Here is a 6,651-nt window from a genome sequence, read left to right on the forward strand (position 1 = left end):
CATCCATATGATGTAACTCCCATCCAAATTAACAAATAAGTGAATGAATTAGATGGCTAAGATCTCATCTTTGCAACTAGGGCAATGGTCTTAATGTATTCAATTCCTTCTTGTTGAGAAAACCCATTAGTTAGCAAATGAGATTTATGTATTTCAATAATGTCTTTAGATATAAATTGGTCTTGTAGTCCCATTGACATTTCAATATATTCTTTCCTTTTAGTCAAAGAACTAATCCCATATGTTATTCTTCATCAAGGAAAGTTACTCATCAACCATTGCATTCTCCCATCTAGGTTAATCATGTGCATCTATATATGTCTTTGGATAACATGCCTCTAGCACATATGCCATTAGAGAAACACTAACATGTTACTTATTACCTCTATTTTTCTTGAGTCATTGTTATCTCTCACATTGGTTTCCATAGCTTTAGTTGTCTTGGTCAAAAATATAAGAAGACAAACCCCCTTTGTTGAAGGAGTTCATGTACTAAGATCACCATTTCTACGTTGAAAAATGGTCCCAAATATTTTGATCGATTCTACTAGAGAAGGTTGATTATAGTTTGATTCAAGAAAAGAAGTCAACTAACCAGCCAATGATCTTGCAAAGTAGGTGGTGAATATATAATTCCCTAGAATTTTCATAGGATCACTATTGAACAAGCTAGAAGAAGAATTCAACATAGTGATACCTGATGTTTTCTCATCAAAGACAACTTCTCTTCAACAAATAATATCATGTTTAATAGGGTCAAACATGTAGGCATTTTACTTTTAAGAGTAGCCCATCATGATACAAGCATGACTATTTGCATCCAATTTCTTCCTTCTATCATCTAGAATGTGATCCCATGCTATGCATCCAAATTTTCCAAGATGTTTGTCTAAGGGATTTCTTTTAGATCCAATACAACTTTAGTCAGAATCAAATTTAAAAAATAGGCTGAGCAATAGACAACTTCTATAAAATTTAGTTTACAAACAATTGGCTTGAAGCAAACAATGCACCATTTTTTGAAAGTTTGATTCTTTCTTTCAATAATTCCATTTTCACTAGGTTTGTAAGTTATACATTTTTGCCCAAATATACTGATATTTGAAAAATACTTTTCAAATCCTTGTCTATGTATTCTCCTCCATTGTCTATTATTAAGAATTTCATAGGTGTATCATATTGCTTTTCAGTTGATGCCATAAATTCCTTGGAATTTTCAAAGATGTAATGCCCACTTCTTGATCCTATTAGCTTATATTAGGTTATTAACCTACCTGCTGAGTGATTGACTTCTGTGCTTGATTCTTATCAGAAATATTAGTATATGTATGAGGTATGTGTATCTTAGCTACATACCCACACCTTGTATAAATACACTAGTTTTCTATAACCTATTATGCTAGACGATTAATAAATGGTCATTAATGCATAAGTTATGATTAATCTTAAGCTTGATTAATAGTTAATCTTGATTAGTGATTGATTAACCTTTAAACTTGACTTATAATTAATAAATGATATTTTAACATGATTATTTAATATTTAAATTAATAGGATTTTTAGGAATCCATATGATTGACTGACAGTAAAGGGATATTGTTGTTATTATTATTATTATTTATATGACCTAACAAGATTGCCTTCCTCAAATTTAATTTTGGATAAGAAGATAGGTGGGAATGGCTCGAGGGAAGGAGCGGGGGTTGGTGGCATTGATTCCGAGAGGGGAGAGGAGGAGGAGGAGATAAGTACGAAAAAATGGAGGAGGGTGGGGGATAAGTGTTGGAAGTTTGGGAGAGAGGGAATTCTTAAGAGGAAATTTGGGTTGATTTGGTTTTGGGGGCACCTCAAGTTGATTTTTGGGTTTTAGGACTTGGGAGTGTAGAGGTTTATGTTGTTGCTAAGAGGTGGATATTGGTATTGGCACAATGATATCAGACACACTATGGTTGCGGTTTGAACTTGGGCCAGGAGGTTCCCCGGGTTAGAAAGTTGGATAGACTTTCCTAGTTGGCATGGTGGCATATTCATTTCGATGGTCCCAACAGGGGCACCACAACTGAGCTAATGTAACCAAATATTCTTATTGTTGTTGTTTATGTAAATTGTCATAAACAAAATTTATTTTACATGCTTTTAATATGTTGTGGAAATTTACATGCTTTGATATGTTGTGACAAATATGTTGTTTTTTGTATATGTTGTGAAATTTATTGTGGAAACTTATTCAAATTGAAACATCCCAGAATGGGTTCCCGCATGTGATATCAGAGCCCAGATTTGAAATATGGACCCTAAAACCCACTTGCACACACACATGCTCCAAACCTTGTGCACCTGTAGGAAATCCTTATGTGCCAGTGAAATAAAAGGAACAAACAATAAATAACAAAAATTAGAAATGGTAGTAGTAGAGATAATAGAAAAAGAGGAACGATAACAAGAATTAATATTCGATGTTTTCCTACGAGCTTTATGAACACGACCCATGTGACAAAGGACCTACATATTACCATAAGACATCAAAAAATTTGTGTCATGTTCAATAGAGGTACTAAATTTTTTTCAAAGTATTATTCACTTCTGAATGAATCTTGATGGCTAGTCTCACGAGAAGAATACATATATAATATGACTTTTACAAATAATTAGGGACATTATTAATATTTGGTTATAAAATTTGGCCCAACAAACGCACCTTTGGCACCAAAGAGAGGAACAAATTGTATGAGAAACTTGTTTGGGACAATGTAGGGTGCCATGTTGGGAGGAAGTCATAAACAAAATGAGTGATAACTGAGTATGTTGTGGATTGTAAGAATTATGAATTTGTATGAAGAATATTAAAGGAATTTGTTCCAATTGTCTATTGATCTCGATAAGTTATTTGTTGGTAAATGAAATATCTATAATGGAACGTGATTGGTTATGGGAAAATAGGTATGTAGGATGACGACCTTTGGATCGACTAAAACAAGCATTCCACCAAGGATTCAAACCAACACAATCCTTCTCATTATTGGCAAGAATTGATAGGGTTATTAACACCAACCACAACAAGAATTTGGTGCTTTAGTGGCAAAGATTTCTTATTATCTTCTCAAAGGTACAATCATTTTTATCAAATAATATAGCTACTCATGAAGAAAATAAATTGAAAGGTATCCAGGCCTTTATGTCTAGGTGATTCATGCATAAGACTTGCACAAAATTTATCACCAACATTCAAAAAAAACATATGGATGAAAGTGGAATCTTAACTTCACTTATATACTTATTCAAAATTGAAACCACTGGCATTGTGATTATAGATATTGTGGATTGTAATGCTTCCATGGTTTTAAGCTTGAAACCACTAGCATCTAGCCAATTCTTGCAAGATGGCTAAGAAATCCTAAAACCAAATAATTGTGGATGAAAAAATCATATGGTTGTTCTAAGTTTTATTACACAGATCCTATTACATTAATGCAAAATACAATCTATAAAGAAGACATCCTTAGCATTCATGATCTTATTTTTGTCTAGATACTCACAAAATTTCCACCCTTTCTTCCATGAAATTGCCACATCATAGATGGTTGCGAAAACATGTAGACTTTTTTAATAACCCAATAGTATGCTGATGTTTCCTTTTGTTGGAGTATTGACCATAGGTATCTCTTTTCTTGACATGTAGTTCTAGGATTTGTTTCGCCTTCCTACATGCATACACAATCTGATTAGTTATATATGGAATGTAAAAATGGCAATTTGTTCAGAATCACATTCAATAAATTGTTTCCATTAACTCAGTGAAAAATTATTCCATAATTTAACTAAATCTGTTAAGATTCCACCATTAATTGTAGGGCCATCAACCAACAGATCTAAAATGAAATCAATTAAGGGCGATGCATGATGCTTCTCACAAGAATCTCCACTTTGAATGCTCCAACGACCAAGAATATTTTGTTTTCAGCTATTCCATTAGTGATGACTCTCTTATATAGATTAATTAGTGCTCTAGTGCTGAAACCTATACAAGTCCCATACATTCTTCATTGAAACCAGGAACAATAAATGAAATGAGAAATGAAAACATGACTAGAAATGAAGTTTGGAGGTTTCACATTCAAGAAACAAGGAGAGAGAGAAAAAATAAAAATATGAAAAACATAAAACAAAGCATTCATCCTCAACATTCATTTTTTACATAGGTGAAATTTTAATGATCACATTTAGCCATAGTGGATTAGTAAAGGAGAAGAGTATAATATTTCCTTTGCTATTACATTGAAAGTAGACCCAAAAAATTGGCCGATTAGTGATGCTAGAAAACAGGCAAACATTTATAAGAATAAGAGTTTTGCAGTACTAACAATTACATGTATCCTTATAACTATAAGAATATCTCAAAATATACTTCTAACAAATTCTATGCAAAATGCAAAAAAAAACTAATAATCTAGATTTTTAAGCTCATTTTCTGGAATGGTTGATGTGTTCTAATTTGTATCACCTCCATATTTAAAGATGGTTTCTTGTGAAACCATTTAGGGTTGAATATGAATGTAATTGAATGAAGAGGGTTCTGAAACATTTTCTACCTTGTGAGACTAAGATCTCACACCTCATTTATACTGTTCCTATCAATCCTAGAATTTACATATTCCATTATTTCTTGAAACTTCTCTCTCATTTGATCCATGCACTCAAACACATTTCTTGAGTATGGATGATCATTATCAGAGATGCAGAGGGTGGAAATAATAGATGTGATGAAGGTAAAAATATCCTCCACCCTCCTCCATAAATCTTCTGAAGAACTACCAATAATAATTTTCTCAATTCGGGGACCATCTCCAATATGAGAATCCTTCCACCTCTACCAATCTAGTGATACCACCATCTCCTTTAGAGATTGATGCACTTTGATGAAGCATGGTAAGATAATGAATGCAGATGCAAATATAGTCTTGGATTTTCAGCACATCAAAGAAGTTGGAAATTGACATATTTCCTATAGATTGTTATGGATGAAGAATGATTATTAATAAAAACCTATAACATATTTCCCTCAGTTATAGTGTTTCCAACCAATGCAATGCTATGAATATCTTTAAGGAGCAATTTAATGAAGTACACAAAACAAGGAGTCCATAAAATTGTTAGGTATGCATCCTCAATAAAATTCACAACAAACACATTGTTTGAAGCACTATTTGTAACAATTTAGACCACATTTTCTCTTCCAACTTCCTCTATTGCCTCTTTGAAAGGATCATCAGATTTGTACCATATTTTGTCTTCCCTATAGTATCATGACATTTTAAGAACATAACTCTTTTTGGGATAACAACCAAAATATTAACAAGAGTATGATGGTTGACATCTGTCCAACCATCTAAAATAATGGATACTCCAGATTCTTCCAATTGTCTATAATATCACAAAATCTAGCTTCAATTCAAGCCCTCTCTTCAGAAAACATTGTTGTCCTCATCTTTTCATAACTAGGAGGTTTTAACCTTTAGGGGCAATGTTAACTAGATCTCTCACCATCTCCTTCCAATAAGGAGATTTGAAAACATTAAAAGCTATGTCATTTGAAAAAAAAACCCCAATAGATGCATCCAGATTTCATCTCCCTTTTACATCCCATAGGTTTTCAAGGTGGGAAACAAAAGCATGATGTTGAGAAGAACACAATGGACCACTAACTATCAATCCAGTGGGATTGTCATTGGTTTGAATTAAACCTTCAACAACATGTCTCAACTTTTCAAGTTCATTATATTGCTTTTATATAGATGTTTTCTTTGTTTTAGGTACATCCGGACATAAACACATTTGTTCATTTTTCCCTATTCCAAGTAAATGCCATCGAACTCTTCCTACATGCCCTAATTTTTTGCTCTTGTAATAAGGGCAAAGCCAAACCTTTGAACTAGTTGCCCCATTTGTTCCTCCACTATAAGATTGTGTGCATTTCAATGTCATCCATAGCTATGCTTCAAAAGCCTTTTTTGCTTCTTGGTATTCTTTGTTTTTATTTTTTTTGGGCGTCAGTGTAGATAGTTTTTATTTGGAAATGGGTGGTCTACTTTGCCGACGAAATTTCTTTCATTGTAGTGGAAAAAAAGTGGAAGAAAGAATTAATAATACTCTGCCACAACGAATTCTAATCTGCAAACCAAGTAAAAAAATAGTTGATTATTAATAATTTAATACCATTTTATTCTAGTAAAGAAAGACAAATATGCTATATCTCATGTAAATGTGGGAGAATTCATATTTTATCTTTCGTGATGTATTTCCTTACATAAGTGATGGTCATATTTATGGAATATATACATTTACACTAAAATTAATTAGTAACCAGTAAGCACACTTGTTACCACATTTAGATTGCCACTTAAGAGAGAGAAACAATTAGAGAACAACCCAATTGATAAAGACAACCACACTTTAAAGATCAATGCCACAAGTAATTAGGTACAAAAAAAATTGATGCAATAAATTGAAAAGTGCTAACAAACTAGATGCCTTCCTTGAAAATTTTACACAAATAAGCAATTGCATCTAACATGAAATGAAATGGAATAACATGACATAAAAATTATCATTTTTTGAAAAAAAGAATAAAGACATTCTCATGTCCATTATTAT

The sequence above is a fragment of the Pinus tabuliformis genome, chromosome J (genome assembly GCF_031772625.1).
Source record: "Pinus tabuliformis cultivar Carrire ecotype Pingquan chromosome J, CPIR1, whole genome shotgun sequence".
Classification (NCBI taxonomy): domain Eukaryota; kingdom Viridiplantae; phylum Streptophyta; class Pinopsida; order Pinales; family Pinaceae; genus Pinus; species Pinus tabuliformis.